Genomic DNA, 15,155 nt, shown 5'->3' with positions numbered 1-15,155 from the left:
GAAAGCATACTTATGCAGTGAAAAGAATTTGCACGTAGATTTACAACTGGAATTTAATTCTGATCTAGCCTAAATTATACAGGTTGAAATTATTAGATTAGATTACTTACAGTGTGGAAACAGTCTCTTCGGCCCAACAAGTCCACACCAACCCGCCGAAGCGCAACCCACCCATTCCCCTACATTTACCCCTTTTACCTAACACTACGGGCAGACACGGGGAGAATGTGCTAAATCCAATCAGTCGTCTGAGTCGGAAATTGAACCCGGGTCTCTGGCGCTGTGAGATAGCAGTGCTAACCACTGTGCCGCCCACACTCTGTCTGTTGTATTTTGGGGTCTTGTACGGAATTTAATCTGATTCAGTCCAGTTTCTACTAGATGAGCTTTCCACATTAGCCTGCATTTAAGTTCATAATTTGAATAAAATGGGATGAATTTAAATTTTCTCATCCATCTTTGGAGTCAGTTTCATATTGTAAAAGCTAAACTGTCACAGATTCCCATAATAGGTTTACATCTCAACCCTTATTCATTTCATTTATATGTAAATTATCTTGAATAGCTATGGGTCTATGACACTCATTTTAGAAAATTGTGAAATTTGATACACCTATAGATTTCTAAGCTTTTGTAGTATTGTATTAAACGGTTGTCATGTTGTGTATTATTTTTACCTGCTATTAACAGGCTTTGTAAAGATGTAAGTTTATGTGTTTAAAAGGTTTGTACAAAGTGTACATACATATAGATTGGGTTGTTTAAATTTTGCAAGCATTTGTAGATATTTGTAGATAATGTGTTCTGGGATGCCTTGAATTTCTTTTGCTGATACAGGTGTATTATCAATCCAAAGCAGAGGTTGATAAATATTGATGAACTATTTCTAAAGAAGAACAAGTATAAAATGGTTCAAGAAAATCCAATCACTTTGTTTTGATAGCCCAAATACTACCGTTATTGTTGCTGAAGAGTATCGATAAGGTGAAACATAACCGACTTCTATATAATGTCTTGCAATAAATCAGCAAGTCCAGTTTTTCATGAATTTCTAGGCCGCACAAGACAATGTTCTAAGAGTTGTGTTTTTGAATAACTACTGTGAGTAAGCCAAGTCATTGACAAAACATGACTAAATAGTGCAAGAGAATAAGGTTTATTTTGTGTTAACAAAGGGAAAGCAGATGTCAGCAGAACTTGATCTGATTCGATGATCAGCTGTGTAATTGGTGTTGGCAGTATTAAAAAAAATGTAGTATTTTATGATGACTCAATTGTCCATTGTACAAATTGATTTTTAACTGCCTCTATGTTTCTTAAGTTGATGTAACAATAAAGTGTGTTTTTAATTAGTTAAAATTTGAGTCTCCCACAAAAAATACTCTTTACTTAACTCATCCTATATAATATGTATGACACAAACTTTCCATTGAACTAAACCTTTGCATTTTAATTCTGAATGATGTTTTGCGGAAAGGGTGGGAAATAACCTTCAGTTCCCATTACAAAAAAACCTTCCACTCAGAGCAGCACAAGGAATAGTCAAGCATGAAAACCACTCTTTGGACGCAAGTATAGTGTTGAATATAATCCAACATAAGCAACTGAGGTTAGAAATTGAGGAGTGTTAGGCTGGAAAAATTAGCATTGGGAGTGGTGGCTCAGTGGTTAGCACTGCTGCCTCACAGCACCAGGGCCCCAGGTTTGATTCCAGCCTTGGGCAACCATCTGTGTGGAGTTTGCACACTCTCCCTGCGTCTGCATGGGTTTCCTCTCGGTGCTCCGGTTTCCTCCCACAGTCCAAAGATGTGCAGGTCAGGTGAATTGGCCATGCTAAATTGCCCATAGTGTTAGCTGCATTAGTCAGAGGGAAATGCATCTGGGTGGGTTACTCTTCGGAGGGTTGATGTGGACTGGTTGGGCCGAAGGGTCTGTTTCCACGCTGGAGGGAATCTAATCTAATCCAAGCTTACGTATTATAATGTGCTGCTCTTATGTTGAGTCTGATGTACCTTTCAATCACTTTGCATTAAGAAAAAAATAGATTGGACTTAGATCAGAAGAGCTATTGCTTCCATTTCCACTTATTTTTATATCAAGTTATCAACTTGAACTTAACAGATGTGGGGACTGTGGTAACATGAATAATTGTGGTTACAGATATCTATTTGATTTGAAGCTTTGTGTAACCATGATCAACTTAAATTAATATTTAAAATGTCCCCACTAGATTTAGCTTAATCATTTATATGATCGACCAACGAAAGCATTGATTAGCAAAACTCCTAAGTACTGATTGGAAATGTGCAATTTCATAATGACATTGAGAAAGTAATATCTACAACTCATCATCACCTTCACAAAATAGACTTAAATAATGGTGAAAAACGTCATAGGAAGTGATAAGCATAGTTTTGGTGAGGGAATCTAGCCCATCAACAGATAAAAAGTAGACTTGAAGCATGATAACATATCAAAGGTAAAGTCATAGCCATTATGACAAGGGTTGGGAGGGAATTCAACCCATTGCATCATGTCTGGTCTCTGTGAAAGAATCCAATCAGTCCCATTCCCCTACTTAGTCTGTTCCTCTATAAGTTTATTTGTCTTTGCTTCCATCAAGGACAGACAGTTCCAGATCATTACCATTCACTGTGTAAAACAATTTTTCTTTACAGACCCTCTGTATCTTTTAACCGAACTTTAAATCTGTGTCCTCGAGTATTTGTACCATTGGTTAATAGAACAGGGCTTCTTTGCAGTGCATCTCTAAACCTGTTATAATCTTGTGCAGTCATAGAGCACAAAAACAGACCCTTTGATCCAACCAGTCCATGCTGACCAGATGTGCAGGTCAGATGAATTGGCCATGCTAAGTTGCCCATAGTGTTAGGTGCATTAGTCAGGGGTAAGTGTAGGGAAATGAGTCTGGGTAGATTATTTTTGGAAGGTTGGTGTGGACTTGTTGGGCTAAAGGGCCTGTTTCCACATTGTAGGGAATCTAATCTAATAATTTCAAACTAAATTCATCCCACCTGCCTGCACGTAACATAAATCCCTCCAAACATTTCTTACACATGTACTTATCTACAAGCTTTTCAGTTGTTGTAACTGTGCTCTCATCCACCGCTTCATCTGGAGATTCATTCCATACACGAACCACTTTGTGTAAAACAATTGCCCCTCATGTCGTCTTTAAATCTTTCTCCTTTCACCTTAAAAGTATACCCACTAGTCTTGAAATCCCCCATCTGAGAGAAAAGACACCTCTATAAAATCTCCCATTCTCCTAGGAGACCAAATCTGCAACTATTTTGATAAATTTCTTATGCATCCTCTCAAGGACACACACATCCTTCCTGAAGTATGATCACTGGAATTGGGTGCCGTACTCCATTTCTGGCCTAACCAAGTCTACCATGACTTCCATGCTTTTATTGGTCAATGCCTGTAATAACAAAGCCCAAAATCCCAAATGCTTTAATACCTGCTGACTCAATATTTTATGCTACCTTCGAAGAATTCTGTGCATCCTTGTGTCACTTACACTATATTGCCTCTCCCTAGCCATTCTGCCAAAATGCATGAATTCACACTTTTCTATCAAATTCCATCTATCATTTTAGGACTCATTCTGATAGACCATCCAATTTTATTGTGTACAATTTTGTCTCCTTGAGGAGGGGAGTTCACAAGACTGATCCCAGGCATGAAGTTTGTCTTATAAAGAGAAATCATGCAATTTAGGCCTCTGTAGAGTTCAGACGAATGAGATGAGATCTAATTGATGCGAAAGAGGATTGACAAAGGAGACATAGAAAGGTGTTTTCTCCTGGGGAAATCTAGAATGAGAGGTCATTATTTTAGGATAAGGGTTTGCAGATTTAAAATGGAGTTGAGAGAGATTACTTCTCTCAAAGGGTCATGAATCCAGAATCCAATACCCTTGAGTAGTCAGGTCAATGCTGGGACATTGAGTATGTTTTGAGGAAAAGACAGATAGATTTTTAATGAATAATGAGTTGAAGAATTGTGAAGAATGGGCAGGAAAGTAGAGGCCGAGACGAAATTAGTCATGATCATATCAAATGGGGGAGCAGGTTTGAGGGTCTAAACTGTCTGCTTCTGTTCCTAGTTCTGATGTTCGTTTGTAATCATTTGGTTTCATCCTTACTGAATATCTTCTGGGTTGGTATCATAACAATTTCACTCTGTATTCCAATATGCAAGCTAAGTATTTAAGTCAGTAAGGTACTGGACCTAACAATGAAGTTTGGTGATCACCTTTGCCTATGATCCTCATATCTAGAAAAAACATTTACTACATTTGCATGATTCTGCTGTTCTATCAACATCAATTTTGTTCATCAGCATTTTATGTTGTTCTTTTTCAAACACATGCTTAAAGTCTGTACAGGTACTATCCATTGTGTTCCCTTCATTAGCCATCATTTTTACTTTATCAAAATATTCAATTAATCAAACATTATCTGCCTTTCCATGTTGGATGTCCTTTGTGACCAGGTAGCCAAAAGCAGAAATGACAAGACAAGTTAAAACTACAATCAAGCATGCTGGGAGCTTTGGTGGAATTAATTTCAACTTTGACCTTAGTTAAAACTACAGTCAGGGCATGTGACCTGTAGTTTCCTGTGTTAACCAAATAAAGGAGAGGACACCTGGAATGTGGCGGTTTGTGACTTTATATAAACATTTAGGAGTTGTTTACCAATAACCTCCATTGGCTGGGATCAAACATTGTGATCAGGTGTGGTCAATTCTCTGTCTGAGTGCCAGAGATGTTTCTGGAAGGATGAACACATTTTGGATAAAAGTTACCAGAACAAAAGATTTTGCAGTAGTGAGCCTTCAAGACAGTAATCCCAAGATTAAGGATGGGAAACATTTGTGGCTGTAAGAGCTGCTCCTTTTTTGAAGTATTTTAGGTGTTGGATGTGATTTCCTAAAATTCCAGGAATGGGTAATTACTGCTTTATAAGCTGCTGCCATTGTTTTGGAAGTTTTGTGGACAAAAAAAAAACAAAACAACAGCACTTTAAAAGGAAGAAGAGAGACAAAATCAGAGACCACATGGTCACTAAGACAGAGGGAAAGAAAACTATACTGTTGTCTGATACAGCAGTGAATCTGCACAGCTACTGCCTTTACAGCTTGAGTTCAAGTATTTCTGGACATTGGAGCGCATCGAAGAAAAATTAACAAACAGCAAAATTAACAGCTGACCTTGGAGTAAACTATGTGGGACAGTTCGAAGCATATGCGAAGCTAACGCACAGTTTTTAAATGTAACCTTGCTGTAAATCTACAAAGTGGGTCAAGTGGTATTTTTTTAATTATATGTTTTCTTGAGATCTGTCTCTTGATTAAATTTTAGATAAATATATAACATAGGTACTAAGTTAGCCTGGAGCTGTGTCTTTTAGAGCAGTAAGACTGTGCTATTTTCTTTATCTGTAGATTTTTAGGGAGCAAGGATGGCATTTAATAGAGTGTGCTCCTCTTGTTGGATGTGGAAGATGAGGAAGAGTTTCCATATTTCTGATGATTAAGTCTGCAGGAAATATGTCTGGTTGCGAATCCTATCAGATCGCATGGATCAGTTGGAGCAGCACATAGAGGCAATAGGGAATTTACAGGAACTAGGGAGTGTCATAGATATCAGTTATAGAAAGGCAGAGAAACCGCTGATACTTTCAGGTAGATGGGTTAACTCCTTGAAAGGTAGGAGAGGGAGGCAAGTAGTGCAGGAGTCTCCTGTGGCTGTCCCCATCTCAAACAAGTATGACGTTTTGGAAAATGGCCAGGGTGATGGACACTCAGGGGTATGTAGCATGACGGCCATGTTTCTGGTACTGAGAATGGCTCTAATGTAAGGCGGGTTTGTCAGATTACAAGCGATCAATTGTGATAGGGGACTCTCGAGGCTGTCAGAGGCACAGACAAACTCTTCTGTAGCCAACAGCAAAAAATCAGAATGGTGTGTTGCCTTCATGGTGCCAGGATCAAGGATATCTCAAAGGGGAGAGGGACCAGCAGGAGATCATTATACACATTGGAACTAACAAAATAGAAAGGGGAAAGGATGAGATTGTAAAAGGAGACTATAGGAAGTTAGGCAGGAATTAAAAAAGGAAGTCCTTGAAGTTAGTAATATCTGATTACTCCTGGTGCAACATGCCAGTGAAAGTAGGAATAGGAGCATAGAGCAGCTGAATATTTGGCTGAGGAGCTGGTTCAGGAGAGATGGGTTCACAATTTAGGATCATTAGAATCTCTTCTGGGGTAGAAGTGACCTGTGTAATAATTGGAAGGGGACTAACACACTGGTAGGGAAATTTGCCAAAGCTGCTCAAGAGAATTGAAACTGATAAGGTGAGGATGCGGGACCCAGGGAAATAGTGAGAAAAGAGATAAATCTGAGACTGGTACAGTTTGAAAATGCAGCAAGTCAAACAGGGCAGGCAGGAACAAAGTAGAGAACAAGATGGGACTGATAAACGGCATTTATTTCAATGCAAGAGGCCTAACAGAGAACACGGATGAACTCAGGGCATGGTTAGAAAGATGGGACTGGGATATCATAGAAATTATAGGCACATAGCTCAGGGATGGATAGGACTGGCAACTTAATGTTCCAGGATACAAATGCTACAGGCAGGACAGAAAGGGAGGCAAGAGAGGAGGGGGAGTTATTTTTTATAAGCGGTAACATTACAGTTGTACTGAAGGAGGATATTCCTGGGAATGCATCCAGGGAAGTTATTTGGGTGAAACTGAGAAATAAGAAAGGGATGGATGATCACCTCATTAGGATTGTACTATAGACCCCTAACAGTCAGCAGGCAATTGAGAAAAAGATTGTAAGGAGATCTCACTTGTCTAAGAACAATAGGTGGTTATGGTAGTGGATGTTAGCTTTCCAAACATAGACTGGGACTGCTGTAGTGTTAAGGATTTAAATGGAGAGAAATTTGTTAAGTGTGTACAAGAAAATTTTCTGATTTAGTATGTGGATGTACCTACTAGAGAAGGTGCAAAACAAGATCTGCTTTTGGGAACTAAGTCAGGGCAAATGACTGAGATGTCAGTGAGGGAGCACTTTGGGGTCAGTGACCATAATTCTGTTAGTTTTAAAACAGTGATGGAAAAGGATAGACTGGATCTAAAAGTTGAAGTTCTAAATTGGAGGAAGGCCGATTTTGATGGTATTCGGCAAGAACTTTCAAAAGCTGATTGGGGCAGATGTTCACAGGTAAAGGGGGTGTTAAAAAATGGAAAGCCTTCACAAATGAGATAACGAGAGTCAAGAGACAATATGTTCCTGTTAGAATGAAAGACAAGGCTTCTCAGTGTAGGGAATGCTGCATGACTAGAGAAATTGAGATCCTGCACAAGAAAAAGAGGAAACACATGTCAGGTATAGACAGCAGAGATCGAGTGAATCTTCAGAAGAGCACAAAGACAGTAGGATTATATTTGAGGGAAATCAGCAGAGCAAAAAGGGGAAATGAGATAGCTTTGGCAAATAGAGTTACGTAGAATGCAAAGGGATTTTGTACATAATTTTAAGGACAAAAGGGAGAGAATTGGACCCCTCAAAGATCAGCAAGACACAGGAGGTGGAAGAGACACTAAATGAGCATTTTGTATCAGAGTTGACTGTGGAGAAGGACATGGAAGCTATAGAATGTAGGGAAATAGGTGATAGCATCTTAAAAATGCCCATGTTGCAGAAAAGGTGGTGCTGGATGTCTTGATCCACATAAAAGTGCATAAATCCCCAGGCCAATCAGGTGTATGGAAGAACTCTGTGGGAAGCTAGGGAAGTGATTGCAGGGCACCTTGCTGAGATATTTGAAACATTGATAGTCACAGGTGAGGTCCCGGCAGACTGGAGGTTGGCTAATGTGCCACTATTCAAAAAAGGTGGTCAGGAAAAGACAGGGAGCTATAGACAAATGAGCCTGACAATGGTGGTGGGCAAGTTGTTGAAGGAATCCTGAGGGACAGTATTTACATGTATTTAGAAAGGCAAGGACTGATTTGGGATAGTCAACATGGTGTTTTGCATGGGAAATCATATCTCAATGACTTAAATGAGTTTTTTGAAGAAGTGACAAAGAGAAATGACGAGAGCAGAGTGGTGGATGTGATCTATCTGGACTTCAGTAAGGCATTTGACAAGGTTTTGTCATGGTAGACTGGTTAACAAGCTTAGATCTCATGGAATACAGGGAGAACTGGCCATTTGAAACAGAACTGGCTAGATGGTAGAAGACTTAGGGTGGTAGTGGAGGGTTGACTTTCAGACTGGATGCTTGTGACCAGTGGTCTGCCCAAAAGATGTGGTGCTACGTTCACTGCTTTTCATCATTTATATAAATGATTTGGATGTGAACATAGGTATAGTTAGCAAGTTTGCATATGACACGAAAGTTGAAGGTGTAGTGGACAGCAAAGAAATCCCAAGGAAACCCAAACTTATAAATGGAAAGCGGACTACATCACAAGTGCTTCATCCAGAGGCTCACTGAAGAAGTTACCTAGTATGATGATGAAATGTCTGAAAACGAACCTTCCAGCTGAGCGAGCAAACCTGCATCCAGAACCTCAACCTAAGCTATAAATCTTCTCAACTCCCTAGTGACAGATGGAGTTTAATTAAGATGAATGTGAGGTGCTGCATTTTGGAAAGGTGCATCAGGATAGGACTTGTACACTTAATATGAAGGTCCTGGGGACTGTTGCTGAACAAAGAGACCTTGGAGTACAGGTTCATAGATCCTTGAAAGTGGAGTCCCAGGCAGATAGGATAGTGAAGAAAGCATTTGGTATGCTTGCCTTTATGGTTTAGTGCATTGAATATAGAAATTAGGAGGGTCATTTACAGCTGTACAGGACATTGATAAGGCCACTCTCTCTCACTCTCTCACTCACTCTCACTCACTCTCTCCCGATCTCGCTCACACTCTCACTCTCTTTCTCTCACTCTCAGTCTCAGTCTCTCACTCTCACTCACTCACTCGCTCTCACTCACTCTCACTCACTAACTCTCACTCTCTCTCACTCTCACTCTCTCTCACTCTCTCACTCACTCTCACTCACACTCTCACTCACTTTCACTCACTCTCACACACTCACTTTCTCTCTCACTCACTCTCACTCACTCTCACTCACTCTCACTCTCACTCACTCTCACTCACTCTCTCTCACTCTCACTCTCACTCTCACTCGCTCACTCTCACTCTCGCTCACTCTCACTCTCGCTCACTCACTCTCACTCAAGCTCACTCTCACTCAAGCTCACTCTCACTCACTCTCACACACACTCTCACTCTCACTCTCATTCACTCTCTCTCACGCACTCTCACTCTCTCTCACTCTCACTCTCATTCACTCTCGCTCACTCACTCACTCTCACTCTCACTCAAGCTCACTCTCTCCCTCACTCTCCCTCACTCTCCCTCACTCTCCCTCACTCTCCCTCACTCTCACACTCACTCTCACACTCACTCACTCTCACTCTCACTCTCACACTCTCACTCTCAGTCACTCTCATTCACTCTCACTCTCACCCACTCACTCACTCAAACTCACTCTCACTCTCTCGCACCCTAACTCTCACTCACTCTCTCTCTCTCACACTCACTCTCACTCTCTCACTATCTCTCTCAGTCTCTTTCTCTCACTCACTCTCACTCTCTCAATCGAACTCTGACTCTCACTCATTCTCACTCTCACTCTCACTCATTCTCATTCTCAATCACTCTCTCTCTCTCTCACTCTCTCTCTCACTCTCATTCTCACTCTCACTCTCACTCACTCTCACTCTCATTCACTCTCACTCTCACTCACACTCACTCACTCTCTCTGTCACACTCTATCATTCACTCTCACTCTCACTCACTCAATCTCACACTCTCTCACTCTCACTCACTCTCACTCACTCTCACTCTCACACTCTCTGACTCTCTCATTCTCACTCACTCTCACTCACTCTCTGACTCTCATTCTCACTCACTCACTCACTCTCACTCACTCTCTCACTCACTCTCACTCTCACTCTCACTCACTTTCACTCACTCTCACTCTCACTCACTCTCACTCACTCTCACTCTCACTCACTCTCACTCGCTCACACTCACTCTCTCACTCTCACTCTCACTCTCACTCTCGCTCACTCTCGCTCACTCTCACTCAAGCTCACTCTCACTCTCACTCTCACTCACACACTCTCACTCTCACTCTCACTCTCATTCACTCTCACTCCCTCACTCTCACTCTCACTCTCATTCACTCTCGCTCACTCTCACTCAAGCTCACTCTCACTCACTCTCTCTCTCTCTCACGCTCACTCTCACTCACTCTCCCTCACTCTCCCTCACTCTCACACTCTCTCACTCTCACTCTCACACTCTCACTCTCTCTCACTCTCATTCACTCTCACTCTCACCCACTCACTCACTAACTCAAACTCACTCTCACTCTCTCGCACCCTAACTCTCACTCACTCTCACTCTCTCTCACACTCACTCTCACTCTCTCACTATCTCTCTCAGTCTCTCTCTCACTCACTCTCACTCTCACTCTCTCAATCGCACTCTGACTCTCACTCATTCTCACTCTCACTCTCACTCATTCTCATTCTCAATCACTCTCACTCTCTCTCTATCACTCTCTCTCAATCTCACTCTCACTCACTCACTCACACAATCACTCTCACTCTCACACTCACTCTCTCACTCTCACTCACACTCCCTCTCACTCACTGTCTCTCACTATCTCTCTTTCTCTCAGTCTCTCTCACTCTCTCACTCTCTCACACACTCTCACACACTCTCTCACTCTCTCTCACTCTCTCTCACTCTCTCTCACTCTCTCTCACTCACTCACACTCACTCACACTCACTCACACTCACTCTCTCTCACTATCTCTCTCTCTATCATTCACTCTCACTCACTCACTCTCTCTCTTTCTCTCACTCACTCACTTTCACTCACTCTCACTCACTCTCTCACTCACTATCTCTCTCACTCTCTTTCTCTCACTCACTCTCACTCTCACTCTCACTCATTCTCACTCTCACTCATTCTCATTCTCAATCACTCTCACTCTCACTCTCTCTCACTCTCTCACTCTCTCTCTCACTCTCATTCTCACTCTCACTCTTGACCTAACTCACTCTCACTCTCACTCACTCTCACTCACTCGCACTCACTCTCTCTGTCACTATCTTTAGCTCTCACACTCTATCATTCACTCTCACTCTCACTCACTCAATCTCACTTACTCTCACTCTCACTCTCACTCTCACTCACTCTCTCTCTCACTCTCTCACTCACCCTCGCTCTCACTCTCTCTCATTCTCACATTAGCTCACTCTCACTCTAACTCTCTCACTCTCTCTCACTCTCACTCACACTCTCTCTCTTACTCTCTCTCACTCACTCTCTCTCACTCTCTCTCACTCTCTCTCACTCTCACTCTCTCTCACTCTCACTCTCTCTCACTCTCTCACTAACTATCTCTCTCACTATCTCTCTCACTCTTTCTCTCACTCACTGTCACTCTCACTCACTCTATCTCTCTCTCTCTCTCACTCACTCACACTCACTCACTCTCACTCTCACTCACTCATTCTCACTCACTCTCACACTCATTCAATCTCATTCACTCTCACTCACTCTCTCAGTCACTATCTCTCTCACTCTCTTTCTCTCACTCTCTATCACTCTCAATCATTCTCACTCTCTCACTCTCACACTCACTCACTCACTCTCACTCTCACTTACTCTCACTCTCACTCTCACTCTCACTCACTGTCACTCTCACTCACTCTCACTCTCTCACTGTCTCTCACTCTCACTCTCTCTCATTCTCACTCTCTCATTCTCAATTTTACACTCTCGCTCTCTCTCACTCACTCACTCTCACTCACTCACTCACTCACTCTCACGCACTCACTCACTCTCACTCAATCTCACTTACTCTCACTCTCACTCACTCTCTCACTCACTCTCACTCACACTCACTCTCACTCACTCTCACTCTCACTCTCACTCTCACTCTCACTCAATCTCACTTACTCTCACTCTCACTCTCACTCTCACTCTCTCTCACTCTCACTCTCACTCACTCACTAACTCTCACTCTCTCTCACTCACTCTCTCACTCTCACTCTCTCTCACTCTCTCTCTCACTCTCTCTCTCACTCTCACTCTCACTCTCAGTCACTCTCACTCTCACTCTCGCTCACTCTCACTCTCACTCCCACTCACTCTCACTCTCATTCACTCTCACTCTCTCTCACTCACTCTCACTCACTCACTCACTCTCACTCACTCACTCTCACTCTCGCTCTCTCCCTCTCTCACTCACTCTCACTCACACTCACTCACTCTTCTCTCACTCTCATTCACTCTCGCTCACTCTCTCTCACTCTCACTCTCATTCTCACTCACTCCCACTCAAGCTCACTCTCATTCAAGCTAACTCTCACTCACTCTCACTCTCATTCACTCTCACTCTCTCTCACTCTCTCTCACTCTCTCTCACTCTCTCTCACTCTCACTCACTCTCACTCACTCTCACTCTCACTCACTCTCACTCACTCTCCCTCACTCACTCTCACTCTCGCTCTCTCTCCCCCTCTCACTCTCACTCTCTCTCTCTCTCTCACTCACTCTCACTCACTCTCACTCTTGCTCACTCTCACTCTCACTCCCACTCAAGCTCACTCTCACTCAAGCTAACTCTCACTCACTCTCACTCTCATTCACTCTCACTCTCTCTCACTCTCACTCACTCTCACTCACTCACTCTCCCTCACTCTCCCTCACTCACTCTCACTCACTCTCACTCTCGCTCTCACTCTCACTCTCATTCACTCTCGCTCACTCTCACTCTCACTCTCATTCACTCTCACTCTCACTCACTCACTCACACTCACTCTCACTCACTCTCTCACTCACTCTCACTCTTACTCTGTCTCACTCTCACTTACTCTCACTCTCGCTCACTCTCACTCTCGCTCACTCTCACTCTCACTCTCACTCAAGCTCACTCTCACTCAAGCTCACTCTCACTCAAGCTAACTCTCACTCACTCACACTCTCTCATTCACTCTCACTCTCACTCGCTCTCACTCTCTCTCACTCTCACTCACTCTCACTCACTCTCTCTCACTCTCTCTCACTCTCACTCACTCTCACTCACTCTCACTCACTCTCTCTCACTCTCACTCACTCTCACTCTCACTCTCACTCTCACTCAAGCTCACTCTCACTCTCACTCTCACTCACTCTCACTCACTCTCACTCACTCTCACTCACTCTCACTCTCATTCACTCTCACTCACTCTCACTCTCACTCACTCTCACTCACTCACTCTCACTCACTCTCACTCACTCTCTCGCTCTCGCTCTCGCTCTCGCTCACTCACTCTCACTCTCACTCTCACACTCTCACTCTCACTCTCACTCACTCTCACTCTCACTCTCGCTCTCGCTCTCTCTCACTCTCACTCTCACTCTCACTCTCACACTCTCACTCACTCTCACTCACTCTCTCACTCACTCTCACTCTTACTCTCTCTCACTCTCGCTCACTCACTCTCACTCTCGCTCACTCTCACTCTCACTCAAGCTCACTCTCACTCAAGCTAACTCTCACTCAAGCTAACTCTCACTCTCTCTCACTCTCACTCTCTCTCACTCTCACTCTCGCTCACTCTCACTCTCACTCTCACTCAAGCTCACTCTCACTCAAGCTCACTCTCACTCAAGCTCACTCTCACTCAAGCTAACTCTCACTCGCTCACTCTCTCACTCTCACTCTCACTCTCATTCACTCTCACTCTCACTCTCTCTCACTCTCACTCACTCTCACTCACTCACTCACTCTCTCTCACTCTCACTCTCACACTCACTCTCACTCACTCACTCTTACTCACTCTCACTCACTCTCCCACACTCACTCTCACTCACTCTCACTCACTCTCACTCACTCTCACTCACTCACTCTTACTCTCACTCTCCCACACTCACTCTCACTCACTCTCTCACTCACTCTCACTCTTACTCTCTCTCACTCTCACTCTCACTCACTCACTCTCGCTCACTCTCACTCTCACTCTCGCTCACTCTCACTCTCACTCTCACTCAAGCTCACTCTCAATCAAGCTCACTCTCACTCAAGCTAACTCTCACTCACTCACACTCACTCTCACTCTCATTCACTCTCACTCACTCTCACTCTCACTCACTCTCACTCACTCTCACTCACTCTCACTCACTCTCACTCACTCTCACTCTCACTCTCGCTCTCTCTCACTCTCACTCTCACTCTCACTCTCACACTCTCACTCACTCTCACTCACTCTCTCACTCACTCTCACTCTTACTCTCTCTCACTCTCGCTCACTCTCACTCTCACTCTCGCTCACTCTCACTCTCACTCAAGCTCACTCTCACTCAAGCTAACTCTCACTCAAGCTAACTCTCACTCTCTCTCACTCTCACTCTCGCTCACTCTCACTCTCGCTCACTCTCACTCTCACTCTCACTCAAACTCACTCTCACTCAAGCTCACTCTCACTCAAGCTCACTCTCACTCGCTCACTCTCACTCTCACTCTCACTCTCACTCTCATTCACTCTCACTCTCACTCTCTCTCACTCTCACTCACTCTCACTCACTCACTCACTCTCTCTCACTCTCACTCTCACTCACTCTCACTCACTCACTCTCACTCTCACTCACTCTCCCACACTCACTCTCACTCACTCTCACTCACTCTCACTCACTCTCACTCACTCTCACTCTTACTCTCACTCTCCCACACTCACTCTCACTCACTCTCTCACTCACTCTCACTCTTACTCTCTCTCACTCTCACTCTCACTCACTCACTCTCACTCACTCTCACTCTCACTCTCGCTCACTCTCACTCTCACTCTCACTCAAGCTCACTCTCAATCAAGCTCACTCTCACTCAAGCTAACTCTCACTCACTCACACTCACTCTCACTCTCACTCTCTCTCACTCTCACTCACTCACTCTCGCTCACTCTCACTCTCGCTCAAGCTCACTCTCACTCAAGCTCACTCTCACTCAAGCTCACTCTCACTCACTC

This window comes from Hemiscyllium ocellatum, chromosome 6 (assembly GCF_020745735.1).
Source record: "Hemiscyllium ocellatum isolate sHemOce1 chromosome 6, sHemOce1.pat.X.cur, whole genome shotgun sequence".
Taxonomy (NCBI): domain Eukaryota; kingdom Metazoa; phylum Chordata; class Chondrichthyes; order Orectolobiformes; family Hemiscylliidae; genus Hemiscyllium; species Hemiscyllium ocellatum.
This window is presented reverse-complemented; position numbering follows the sequence as displayed.